Source organism: Anopheles gambiae, chromosome 2 (genome assembly GCF_943734735.2).
Source record: "Anopheles gambiae chromosome 2, idAnoGambNW_F1_1, whole genome shotgun sequence".
NCBI lineage: Eukaryota > Metazoa > Arthropoda > Insecta > Diptera > Culicidae > Anopheles > Anopheles gambiae.
The window spans coordinates 69,043,143-69,056,318 of record NC_064601.1 but is presented as its reverse complement, the minus strand read 5'-3'; the positions used below and the strand labels follow the sequence as shown (position 1 = coordinate 69,056,318).

General features: G+C 41.0%; 1 long non-coding RNA gene across 2 annotated transcripts; it reads left to right on the top strand.

Moving 5' to 3' along the window:
* The first annotated feature begins 7,676 nt into the window (after nt 1-7,676).
* Nucleotides 7,677-9,278, top strand: LOC133391344 (uncharacterized). Of its 2 annotated transcripts, none has more exons than XR_009764855.1 (3): nt 7,677-8,443; nt 8,538-8,601; nt 8,675-9,278. It is a non-coding gene; the product is annotated as an uncharacterized LOC133391344 (long non-coding RNA). The 2 variants fall into 2 exon arrangements; XR_009764854.1 differs by having other exon boundaries at nt 8,672-9,278.
* The last annotated feature ends 3,898 nt before the right edge of the window (nt 9,279-13,176 follow it).

Below are 13,176 nucleotides of genomic sequence, written 5' to 3'. Positions count from 1 at the left end.
ACTAAGGCATTGACACCATCCTCTCGCCAGACCAACAATTGACAGCGTAAACTTTTAAAATTCATCCGTGTTAATAACCTTTTCAAATAACTCTAACCAAAACCATATTTGTCAAAGACACATTTTTAATAACATCAACAGATAATAGTTTTAAGTAAACCGAGACTACCCGGTGTAAGATATTTTGTAAGTCACAATCGGCTTGCAAAGAAGAATGTTAGATTTTAAGTATAGAATTAATTTAATTATTAAAAGAGGCGAATGAGGCCAACCGGCTTAAAGTCTCTATAAAAATAAAGAAACTAAACACACATACATCTTTATACCGCTTGTCAAACTATGAGAGTGTGTGGATGTCGCCTATGGATGTCTGCATTTGCTCTTCGAAGGTAAGACTGTTAAAGCCTTCACTTATCTACAGCTCGAAAAGCAAGTGGCCCATTCTGTGTATGGTGCATGTTGGTAACATTTTCGCCTAAAGACTAGAGCAGAGGATCAGCTTTCAGTTTACGTCGGATTTCTTTAGTAGAGATATCCTTGTTCACAGCTACTTATATAGTTGTCTCGTGCAACAGAATTTCCTCAACTCAAAAAAGTCCGTGTATAGTAAACGCAAAAAGTTCTTTTAACAATTTATTCAAACTGAAGGGTTAAAAAATACTCTTTCTTACGAGACTTTAACACGCGAGAAAAAGGCGCTTCTTCAGTCGTCGTTTCTTAAGTACCCTTTCGCTGGTTCCCGCTCTACGGTCGATGCCATTTCCCTTCGGTGGTTCTTCGGTTAATCTTCGTGTTAACTGTTGCAAATATGGCTGAGTCATATTGAAATATTTCGCCCTACGATCGTGGCATTGATGCCATCCTATGTTTATCTGCTCAAACTAGCATCACGATGAACGGACCGTTGATGCTAGTCAACACCATGGCTGTCACATTTCATCCTAGCAATGCCGCTTGTAGCTCTAATTTCGGGATAGTTAAGTGTTGTAAAGGGGCTACTTTGCTTCGTACCATTATAAATGCACAATGTTCACCATTGGGTGTTTGCATTCGAAAGTAAGCGGCACAACCGTATCCCAGTTCGCTAACGTCTGTAAATATGTGTAATTGTACAATATTGCTCGCATTTAGAGCTTCTTCTTCTTCTTCTTTGGCTCAACAACCGATGTCGGTCAAGGCCTGCCTGTACCCACTTGTGGGCTTGGCTTTCAGTGACTGATTGTTTCCCCTCCATAGCAGGATAGTCAGTCCTACGTATGGCGGCGCGGTCTATTTGGGGATTGAACCCATGACGGGCATGTTGTTAAGTCGTACGAGTTGACGACTGTACTACGAGACCGGCTAGAGCAGCACCTTTAAAATACCATCGAGGGATTTTCAGAAGGTTGGTTGATCACTCAATTTCGCATGTTGGACCCGGTTTGCCCGTGTTTAAATTTCATCACCTGCACCCGTTGCCCAGCTTCGTCTATCGTATCGCAACTATCATAGTAATCGATCATATATGTGTTAACTCTTTTGCATGCTCTTCCACATTTTTGCGAATCACATATTGGGCTGAGGATGGCAAGCATTTGGTTCCAAAAGTTTCTACGTCCATTATGCATACTTTAGGCGATTCATTTTTGACGAACCTAAAGAGGAATATTTGTGAGTGAGTGTCCTCCTTTCTAATACGAATTTGATGAAATATTTTCTAAATGTCTAAATGGCCCGTATTTTTTCTTCTAATGCTCTTTAATTATTCTCCTAAGTTTTCATTAAGTTTATGATAGTCTTTACGCTCTACCTATGTTTTTTTCTTTATTTTTTTTTTGCTTGGTCAAAACTAGTTTAGTTAGGCTTAGTTTTTCATGAATTATTTTGTTTATTCGTTAGGGTTTAATTAGTTTTAAGTCTGTTTTATTTAGCTTTGATGGCGGATATTGAATTAATAAATGAAATGTTATGAAATGAAATGAAATGAAATGAAATGAAATGAAATGAAATGAAATGAAATGAAATGAAATGAAATGAAATGAAATGAAAGCTACTTTTCTTTGGCTAAATTTGCGAAATTTGCGACGGCAGGAAACTGCACCAGGCGATACGGCCCTTTCAACAATTGCGAGTTGAGGGAAACTCCATTCACTTTGGCTGCTGTGTCCCTTATCAAACGATTCTTTTCGGGTTTTTGAGGGTGGTCGATTACATTTAGTGCTAAGTACCAGGTTCTCTCTTGGCAGGCAGGTGATAGTTCTATCTCGTTTACTTGGTGGGCATAACTATTTTGATTAGGCCTACGACAGCTATACCGATCAGCAGCAATGGACCATCGTAGGTGTGGAGCGGAAGATCCTGTAAATAGTTGAGTGTACTTATTGTGTTGCACTTTGTGAGGGCGACATTGTGTTGCATTTTTCTATTATATGGGGGAAGGCTTAGCTTGTTGACAGTGTAAACGGTCGCTATGGAATAGCACGGCTTATCCACCATTGCAGATATCTCCATGCTAACTCGTTGTGATGTAGTTTCCTTTCTGGTCACGTTTGTTCCAGCGGATCCGGGTTTTCCTTAAAACCGAGCCGTTCAGGGCGGTTTCCACCAGCGTGAGTGACGATCCTTCATCCAGAAACGCCAATTTTTTATGCTCACTGGGCCATTGTGTACTGAAACAGGCACGATCCGGAGGAATATGTCTGTGGGTCTCTGCTTCATTCTATGAACACTACACTCAGCTACCGTTGTCAGAGGGTTGGGACCACGCGCAGGGTGTGGGTTATGTAGTAGTGTATGGTGTTGTTCACGACAACCTAAGACTTCGCATAAGGATCTCGATTTGCATGGTTTAGTGTCATAGTTTTCCAAGCAGTTGTAGCACAGTTTTAGTTTCCTCACAGTCAGCAGTCGGTCTTCTATTGGCAGGTGCTGGAGGCTTTTACAGGTTTTAACCCTTTTACGTTCGCCGTGTGATATTGTGGCCGGATAAGTACGTACGACCCAACGTAAAATATATTACAATAAATAACTAAATTTATTCCGCATTGAAGTGACACCACACCACACTCGTTGCTAGCTGGATCCCGACTGCCGCTCGCATCTCGATCGTGTAACGAGATAACGATCTTCTCGGATCGGAACGAATCTCTCGCTAAGGACACTCGTGCCCATCAACCGGCGAGAGAAACATCTCGTGGAGAGGGTGCGTGAGTGCCCTGCACGTACACACCCAACAAACCCGATGAGTTGGGTTTTGACAATTCAAGCAAATGGGCATCCTGTTGAAATTACCTTCTCTGGCGTTAGTAGGGGCTTCTGAATCAGGAGTCGCCGGACTGGTGGCGATAGCTTCTGCTGAGTGCACAAAGATATGTGATCGTTGTTGATTTCTCATCATTCGAGTCTTAGATGGAGTGTAGGTGGTCACCTCACTTGCCTTTTCCACCAACTGTTCCAAGATTTTTTCAAATTATTTGAGCTAGGGTTCTGCTTTGCGGTTTTTTTAGATATACGGCACATTTGTAGTTAACCCACTCAAGTCGTCTTGAAGCCAGTAATTTTTCAACTGGTTCTTCCAGCAGCTTATGGTTTGGCAAGTAATGTTTTCTATCTGGTGAACTCAGTTGATTATTACACAAGTGTTGTACCGCTAAGCCGAAAGTAATTAACTTATCCAATCGTTTCGGCTCTGGTCCTGGCACTTGGTGAATTTTCCCTAACATGTCCTTGGTTTCGAACGATAACTTGCCGAATAATCGTTGAAGCGTTTTTATGATTAACAGCAATGATTGAGGTGATTCAATCCAGCCTTTGACAATCTCGCACGTGGATTCCACTTAGCTATTGTAAAATTTTGGCCACTCCCTTGGTGTGTTTGAGAACGTCGGCAGTTTATTGGGTCACGTCTGCTTCGCTGCGATCTGGTCCACCGTTAGCTTCGTTGTGTTGCTACCTGGCGACGACTCTTGCATCTTTTTATCCCGCTGGTGCAGGGTAGAGTTGACATCCAGGAAAAAAATCCGTTGCTTGTGCAGCCATTCTGCCGATTTGGCTCAACCACTAACTTCCGAAACAGAAGACGCATTATCACTATCTCCCGCCGAGCATTTGACGCGTGGCGAACTTGGTCATTTTCTTCATCATTTCACATTTCTTTATGTCTAGCAGCCATAATCTACTGCCGCTGGACGTTCGACCCGCTTTACGTATGGGTTTTACGTTGGTGAGGTGTGAAGCGATCCTTCTTCTGGTTCTAATGCGCCAGGTGGTACGGTGACCGGCTTCTCAATTGGATTTATTCAAGTTGCTGCTTTCCTAAGGCTTACTGCCGGATGCCATTTCCCCCTTCCCTTGTGCGCGGTTCATTTTAGAATCTTAGGGACCCTCCTTTGATCCACACTTCTCACAAAACGACCTTTCGTGTTTAACACTCCACGATACATTAGCGCAGTCGAAATGATTCCACTGCCTACACTGTTCACATGCCACCATGTTCGATGCACCATTTTCACGGTCACACGCAACACGATCGTACTTCTTCGCAGCTCTCGGCATTTTGCGTAAATCTCTCTGTTAGAGATAAAAAAATACACACATTTTTTTATCTCAAAAAGATTGTGCCAATTACGGAGCAGATATCACGATCAAGAAAATTTTAAAGTTTTGTTACTTAAGTAATGTCACTGACGACAATTTAGGCTTGAAAACAAAGCGTTGCAAGGTCAACAAATGCTGACTGGCTACATTATGCAACGCGCTGGTTTAACGACTTAATGGTAAACATAGGCTAAGAAGAATATGCTGATCGACGACGGTCAGCAGTTTTAGAGTATAAATTCAATTGTATAAATTAATGAATTGCTTATTTGCCAACATCCAATTAGTGCGTCTATTATTGTGCTTAAGTCGACGTATACTGTGCCTGTCTTAAGCCACTGCTCCGAAAGACATTTTCGTGTGCTTAAAAAATTGTTCGTTCTCTCTCGTGTTTGATTTTGAACTGCTTGCTGCTAATTGCTAAAAAACCCTTTGACCCTTCCGCTAAGGTTCGCGACCTTAGTATGCAGCGCTAGTTTACTCGATCTTATCTTAGCCTATTCTCCTAAGTACGCTAGCGCCAATCTGCATTTGGTGGAGAAATCACTCCAGTTAATCTGTCTGCTTCAATACGCTGACAGATGTTTTTAATGTACCGTGTGCCAAAACGTGTCAACAACCGCCTTTCTTGACCAATGCGGTCCACAACTCATTTTCAACTGAGGGGTTGGTCTCTGCTAGATTGCTTGTGGACGTAATCATATTTATTGGTTACCATATTTATCACATATGGCTCTCTTAAGCCCCTCTTTTGCGTCCTCTGGAGTTCTAGTCTTTCTTCCCCTCTAAGACATCGTCGGCGTACGCGGGGAGCCCGCTACTTGAAGCTTCTTAGAGAGCCTTTTTAGCTTGTTCCACGCGTATTTTGAGGCTGACAAGTTCACGCTCCATGTCGGTCAAAGCCAAAAAAAATTTTCGTCATTTTTTTGATAGGTTGATGTACATCATTCCTATCTTTCTTAAAACGATTGAGTTCTATAGCCGTAGTTAGTGCTTCTGGTCCTTCTTTTTCCCAATTCAGCATCTGGTGGATTCGATTCTGCATCTAGTGGTGGTAGAAACAACTTACGAGTGGAGTTTTCGATTTCGACACAACGTCAACCACTTGTAAAGCTCTATTTTCCCTGGTGGTGATCTAGCCGTCTTCGAGCTTCGACCGAAAATGGTGCCAATATCCTTAACCGCTGACCCCAAAGGTCGCGCATGACTAGCTTCACCTTCGGCCGTATTGGGGAGCCGAACGAAGATTGAAGAGAGGATGGCATCGATGGCACTATCGTAGGGCGAAATATTTCAATATGACTCAGTCATATTTGCAACAGTTAACACGAAGATTAACCGAAGAACCACCGAAAAGAAAGGGCATCGATCGTAGCGCCGATCGGGAACCAGCGAATGGGTAATTAAGGAACGGCGGCTCAAGAAGCTCCTTTTTTTCATGTGTATTAAAGTCCCGGAAGAAAGAGTATTTTAACCCTCCTTATTAATCAGAATAAAGTGTCACAAGAACTTGTGGAAGAAGTGCTCGTGGCAACATGAAGAATACAATTTTGTACCTTTTAAAATGGTTTTTAAATACGACAAAAAGGGAATTAGTTTTGCATTTGACATGTGATGTGTCCAATCAGTACAATTTTCTGGAAGAACTGTCAAATTTAGAAAATATCATGCATTCTGGGATTGGGATTGGGATAGGAATTCGTTTGTGATTCGATTGGGATTCTGATTGGGATTGTGATTCGATTAGGATTGAAATTCACATGGGATTGAGATTCGATGGGAATTGCGTGTAGATTGATATTCTGATTGGGATTGCGAAAAGAATTCTGATTGCTAGCTCTACACTATGCTTGCAAAATTCCTCTAACCGATTGCAACACTCCAACACTATATGATTGCAACTTGCTTGCAACATTACCCTACCGATTTGCAACATTACGCCAAGTCAGGGATCTCTAAAATTTTCAGTTCGCGGGCCGCATTGCTTCAGAAATAACATTGTTGAGGGCCCTTTTGATGTTCAAATCTTAATTTGATTTGAAAATATTCACTGAATATATCAAATGTCAACAGCTTTATTTTATCAAATCCTAATTTTTGTCTTACAAAAATAAAAAAAAATGTTTTGATGGATTAAGAAACAAAATTAACTATTTATTTTAACCTGTACCAAGTCGTCACGGGCCGCATTACAGGCTATTATTGAGGGCCGCATGCGGCCGGCGGTCCGTAATTTGGAGACCCCTGCCCTCAGTGATTGAACTATTCCGTTATATGATTCGAAACCCTGTAAAAATGAACCGATTATTAATGTATGAAGTATAAATTACCTATTGATAGTTTTGCATATATAATTAGAGTAACTCTTACCTTAATATTTTACACCTGTAAAACGTTTTCTTTCCGTCGCTCATTTTGAAGATTGTTGACGATGCTAGCAGACAGGCTTTGATTAATGGCGCATGCACATGTAACTTTCCAGACGATAACCATTAGTTGAAAGTACATTGAAGCACACATGTGATCAAAAAACTTATCTGATCAAGTTTGCTACGATAAATCATTTTTCAAATGTAGAAGAATGCTGATGGTGATTGATGCTTTCCTTTGTTTTTTCCCTACTTTCATCAACCGGTGACGTCGAGCACCGCCGTGAATACAATTGAACACGCAGTAACCAAAGCAAGGAGCTTCATATCACACTAAGCACACGAAAAATGAGCTGCTATCGAGTGAGTGATTTTCATTTCGTCAACAGTGTTGAACTCATTCTCCAGCTTACAACGGCTCCATCTTACGGTCTACGCTACGGTCAACGGAAGTGGAGGGAAAAGAAGGACGGTAAAGGTACACGCACTAACGTGCACACATCAGCCTTGTCGGAAAACGTGAACACGGGAGATGGAGGACGGCAACAGGCTAGCGTAGAACCACTTCATTTACGCTCGCTCGTGCGTTCGTGCGTGGCTGTGTGTGTGTTTTTGCCATTTCGCGTTCTCCGACGGGATCACCAAGCGAATAACACCAGGAGGAGGGGGGAAAATACGTTCAACAGATTTTGAAGTGTGTCAGAACTCATTGCAATCAGAAATAAATCCAGCCCAACCGGCATTATCGCGCGATTTTTATGTGTATCTATCATTTTTCTCTTTCTAACATTCAGAAAAATTTTCATTCTGTCTTGCTCTTCTGGGTGTTGGTCACTTTTTGCTCGCAACTTGGCTGTGTCACATCAACCATCCTCATGTTTCATATGGCTCTTCTCTTTCCATCGTTCGAGAGAAACTCTTGTGTCTCGCTTTTCTGGGACTTGTCCAATTTCGCTTGCTACACCAAGCGTTCACGCAAGCGATCTTCTCTCGTCCGCTCTTTGTATCATTGTACAGGTACTCCCCGATATACGCTATTAATGCGGACCGGAGGCATTAGCGTATCTCGAATATTAGCAAATGTCGAGTTTTCAGTCAAATTATAGCTAATTTTCATATAATTTTGCATGAAGTGGTAGGTTTTAGCCGCTAAATTAGTTATTTGATATGATTTCAACTGAATATTACAATTGTACACATTTTGAAATGGCTTTTAATATTCGACCAAAAGGGAATTTATTTTGAATTTGATATTCGATGTGTCAAATTAGTACAATTTGCTCAAAAAACTTTAAAATTTAGAAAAAAAGCTTATAGCGAAATCGCGTATATCGTGTATGGCGTATATCGGGGAATACCTGTATAGCCACCAGAGGAAGGCGCTGCTTCGCGTTCATATGAAAAAGTGGTAGTGTAAAATCAAGTTTGTAAGAAGAAGGACGCGTCGATGCGTGCTCGTTTTTTCTCTCGTGAAACCAGTACGGAAAAAAAACTATTTGGTAAGTACAGCTTTTAATAAAGGATTATATCAATCTGTATCAAATTGAATGGTATTAATAATTGGTGATATCAAATCAATTTCGTTTTCTATAGCAAATCGTAACACACGCACAAACGGAAGTGAGCACGGACCACGATAGAAATAATCAATTGGTTGGTAAGTATTATGCTTCGCGTTAAATGGAACAGCGGTTTTCAAAATAGATAATATTTCCCTCTTTCACCAGCAGTGCCAAAAACAAAAGGACAGGAGAGGTAGGAACGACCATTCAACGCGTTAGCGCCGGACGAAGGAGAAGCGGCAGGAAGGCAGGAACGATCCTTCAACGTGCTAGCGCCTGGTAGAGGAGAGGCGGCAGGAAGGTAGGGACGATTATCCAGCACGCTAGCGCAGCATCTGGGAGCAGCGAGGGGGAGGCAAGCAGGAAGAATTTTTAACGCGTGCACACCATTCGACGAAGCCAACGCTGGATGAAAGGAAGAACGAGGAGAGAAGGCAGGCAAGACGGGTACGTGTGTGTCCCGCAACGGGTTTTCGGCAGTGTGAAATGTGAGTATTGAAAAGTGTATGTGTGAGTAGAGGTAAAGAGGTACAATAAAGAGCGAATGTGTGGAATGGAAAAATGAAAGAGAGTCTGTGTTTGTTTTGGGAGAGAGGAGAGAATGAAAGAAATTGAACAATAATGTAGCATACAGAAACCACATGTATGATACACGCTGTCGCACCGTTGCAGAGACGTGCTCTTTAGTGCTGCTAATGAGCACGATTTGAGAACGTTTTGAGCCCGTTTTTTCTCATACAAAATTTTAAAATGTCGCGCGATAATGTTGGTTGGGAGCCCAATTATTGTTCAATTTCTTTCATTCTCTCCTCTCTCCCAAAACAAACACAGACTCTCTTTCATTTTCCCATTCCACACATTCGCTCTTTATTTTTACCTCTTTACTCGCACATACACTTTTAAATACTCACACAATTCACACTGCCGAAAACCGGTGCGGGATACACACGTCTTGCCTGCCTTCTCTCCTCGTTCTTCCTTTCATCCAGCGTTGTCTTCGTCGAATGGTGTGCACGCGTTAAAAATTCTTCCTGCTTGCCTCCCTTTCGCTGCTACCACATGCTGCGCTAGCGCGCTGGAGGATCGTCCCTACCTTCCTGCCGCTTCTCCTCTATCAGGCGCTAGCACGTTGGAGGATCGTTCCTGCCCCCCTGCCGCTTCTCCGGCGCTAGCGCGTTGAATGGTCGTTCCTGCTTTCTTTCCTCTCCTGTTCTGTTGTTTTCGGCACTCCTAGGGATAGAGGGAAATATTAACTATGTTGCCAACAGCTGTTCAATTTAACACCAAGCACAATACTTACCAACCAATTGAATATTGCTTCTATCGTGGTCCGTGCTCACTTCCGCGTGCGTGCGTGTGTTACGATTTCTTTAAAAAACGAAATTGATTTTAAATCACAATTATCAATACAATTCAGTTTGATAAAGATTGATATAACCCTTTATTAAAAACTGTACTTACCAAATAGTTTTTTCGTAGTGGTTTTACTAGAGAAAAAACGAGTACGCATCGACGCGTCCTACCGCTTACAAACTTGATTTCACACTACAACATTTTCATGTGAACGCGAAGGAGCGCCTTCCTCGTGTGGCTATACAGGTATTCCCCGATATACGCCATACTCGATATACGCGATTTCTCTATACGCTTTTTTTTCTAAATTTGACGGTTCTTTGAGTAAATTGTACTAATTTGATACATCGAATGTCAAATGCAAAAAAAAAAATCCTTTTGGTTGAATATTAAAAACAATTTCAAAAGGTATAAAATTGTATTATTCAGTTGAAATCAGATCAAATAACTAATTTAGTGGCTAAAACCTACCACTTCATGCAAAATTGTACGAAAATTAGCTATAATTTGACTGAAATCCTCGAAAATCGACTTGCGCTAACATTCGAGATACGCTATTGCCTCCGGTCCGCATTGGTAGCGTATATCGGGGAGTACCTGTACAATGATACAAAGAGCGGGCGAGAGGAGAACGCTTGCGTGAACGATTGGTGTAGCAAGCGAATTTGGACAAGTCCCAGAAAAGCGAGACGCAAGAGTTTCTCTCCAACGATGGAAAGGGATGAGCTAAATGAAACATGCGAATCGTTGATGCGACACAGCCAAGTCGTAAGCAAATACAGACCAACACCCAGAAGAGCGAGGCAGAATGAAAAAATTTGTGAATGTTAGAATGAGAAAAATGATGGATACACATAAAAATCGCGCGATAATGCTGGTTGGGAGGGGGCTCATAAAATGTAGTATACATGCATGCAACATGTATCGCGCCACCGCGACGTTTCTCGCATTCAGCCCGGTTGGAGCTTCAAAAGGATTATTTTAATGGGCGCCCCGATAAAGCCCGGTGATACCCAAATCGCATAGATTTCTGTCATGAACAAGAAAATTCAAATTATTCATGACAAATTGTATCGACGTTTTCATAGTCTGACGAATTTTTACGAAAAATATGTAAAAACTTAAAGTAGTGGTATTAAATTTAGCTCTAAATCGTAAGTAAAATATTATATTTTAATGTTTGTTTGTAAATTCAGATCCTTGAGACTGCTGCTGTTTTGAAAATAAGTATAGAAACACAAATTTTGTCTGACTTCAGAACAGCAACAGGGAAGATGTACCCTGAGTGTGGTGGTGTGTGTATGCGGTGAACGTTGACGCGACAAGCGTGCTTTAGGATTCCACACGTGTAAAAATCACTTCCTGCACTCGACCGCTGTTGATCATGGTTGTCATCGTTCCACTGTAGGGGAAAGCGGGGCAAAATGGGCATGTTAAGCAGTTTACTGAATATCCCTTTGAATATGCCACAAAACACAATTTTTCTTTCATTATTGTATGCCTCCACCATTTATCTATGGATTAAAATTGCCACATAGAACGAAAACAACTTAAATAGATGAAAATAATGTAAAATAAAAGTTGATGTTTTACGAGAAGCTTTTTTGACACGCGGGGTAAAATGGGCATAACCTCGGGGCAAAATGGGCATATGTAAACAAACTGTGAAACGTCAAAACACTGGGGCAAAATGGGCCACAACAATTGCGCTTAGGTAATGGTCTATGCTTTTGCGCACGTTTCGTGAAATGTATTTTCGTTCTATCTTTTGTTTTGCTGGTCAGAAAAGCCCTTAAAATTCTTACAAAAATATGTTATCAAAATTAAAACAGTTTTTACACGTTTAAATCTACAAAACTGAATCTTTTGAAGCTGTGCCTGTTATCATTATTGAGGCGACAAATACAACACCATAGCCTCACCAAGCGCCGTATGTCAAAAGCATCTGCCCATTTTGCCCCAAGCGTAACTGCCCATTTTGCCCCACGTGAAGCATTTTTGTATTTTTTGTTATATTAGTAAAAATACGCATTCAATCACCTTGATTTCTTCAGACAAATTGTAAAGAAATATCATATCTTTAAAAACATATCATGTAAAACATCAACACATCCCTGTGACAATGGTTTAAGCTTATATTTGAAGTGGGAAAAATTATATCAATATGCTACTAAACCTTATTTTGCATTTTTCTTGGTTATTTATTATGTAAGGGTTATGATACTTACATGGTGTTCATAGAACACTCTAATGAATACATTTTGAGCATTGGAAAGTATTTTTGTAGTCAAATAATCCTTAAATAGAGGGTGCCCATTTTGCCCCACATGCCCATTTTGCCCCGCTTTCCCCTACCCGTCATTTGCACCAACACAACCTCTGGTTTTGTTGTCTGGAATGAAATGGAAGAACAATGATATTAATTAGGAGGGGAGATATTGGTTGATAATGTTAATCACTTTTACTTACTTTAAATTAAACAAAACGTCATTTTTCACGGGATTTATCTGCTAACTACCAAGCACTGAAACACCACACAAGCACCAACCTCACTGGACTGAATGTTTAGCCTACTTCACTTCACAGCATTAATTTGTGTATCCGATTCTACCAAGTCAACCGTGCTATACTGCGTGTGTGTATATTTGCACCACCGGACACAGAACACAAATCTCACCGCACAGCAGAGCCTGTGTCGCGAAGTGTGTATTTGCGCCACTGAATTCTGAATGTCGACCGCACCGGGTCAAATCTCCAGGATACTATCCAGGAGGATACGAGATGCTGCGGCAAGAGGTCAATGAACCTTTCTCGGACTACAAGGAAAGAGCAATAAAGCTAAAAGAGTGTATTATCAGCAATGATGCAGCAAATACGGAAGATTCTTATGCTCAAAAAAATCTAAAAATACACTTTTTGGCAGGATTGAGAAATCCGGAATTACAAACGCTTGCCAGAACTAATAAACATCTTGGGTTTGATGAGCTTTTAGAATATCTCCAGGAGGAAGTAATACAACTCGAACATATCCGAAAAATTGAGCAAAGATTGAACCGCTTGCACATGTTTGAAACAAATGCCAAACACTATATTAACACTATATTAACAAATATATGCCCAAACACCGATAACCATACAAATTTAAACAGCCAAACCACGCAAAATGGATTAGGAAACCATGTAGAATTCAACGATAATAGTATTAACTATTAACTATTAACACGATTAACAGTAGTATTAATCATTCAGGAATAAATAATTTTGGGCATCCGCAACACAATAGCACCACACACAATTCAAATTCTTCTAACTTTAAT